This window comes from Echiichthys vipera (assembly GCF_963691815.1).
Source record: "Echiichthys vipera genome assembly, chromosome: X".
NCBI classification, from domain to species: domain Eukaryota; kingdom Metazoa; phylum Chordata; class Actinopteri; order Perciformes; family Trachinidae; genus Echiichthys; species Echiichthys vipera.
Window position 1 is genome coordinate 30,926,778 of NC_139825.1, and position 1,048 is coordinate 30,927,825.

Sequence of the window (1,048 nt, forward strand, 5' to 3'; positions counted from 1 at the left end):
TCGAGTCCACTATTGGAGCGACTGTGTAAAATTGTGTATCCAAGATTATTTCCTCCCAAGTGCATTACAGAGGATTATGGAGAATGTTGTCACCCAGAAATTAAAAGGGAAAACGGTAAATAAATAATCATTTTCCACTTGTCACACCATGGATACTGATAGACACAATGATGGCCCAGGGGCTGAGTTTAATGCAGGCATAGGTATAAGAAGGTGTAAGATTATTTACTTAAAGCAGGTATTTCAGAGATTTAGTATGTCACTTCCATAAAGTAGCGGGCTCACAAGAGATGTATTAAAACAACATTAGTCAAAATTGATGAGGCAGGAGCAGAGAAAAAATGACTTTTAGTCCCCAGTACAGGTCAAGACCCAAAAACACTGGTGCCTGCAGATCGTGCACTTTAGTGAGTGTACTGATATTTGTGCACTGTGTGTACACTCAATTTCCCCTGTAAGTGCTGTCTCAAATCACACACTGCCGCCCGCAGTTACAGGAAATGACGTCGACATCGTGTTCTTCTTCTGTTTATTTTTCCAAAAGCTTTTCCAACAACTCTTCTGACTCAGCACACCGCCCAAAATCCTTGTGATCCTCTTTTTACATTTATAAAGTAGTTATAACTAAAACTAGTTGTTGCCACTCCCTTGCGCTGTTGTTCCGCCGTTTTCCAGTTTGAATTAAGTCCCGCCGCTGCCGCTACGTAGAGAAGATGGCGGCGATTGAGTGTACACTGCATTTTACCGACTTCCGGCGTGAATGCAATACCACCCTCAAAAAAAGCCAATTTGGGGGTGGAAGTGCTCGATTTGAGACACAGAATGAATCCTACTTTTCCTATAATGCAACTGGGTAGTCTTCCTCGTCACATCCTCTCTTTCCGTTTAAAAAAGTTTCAAGCCCAATCTGAGATAACCCTGATGACATCGTCAGGGTTATATTTCCCAAATTTAAGCCACAAAAGACATTGTTAATCTGTTCACACAGATTGTAGGCTACCCCTCACTCCACAATATAGCAATACCAAAATTCCAAAAACTAAATTAC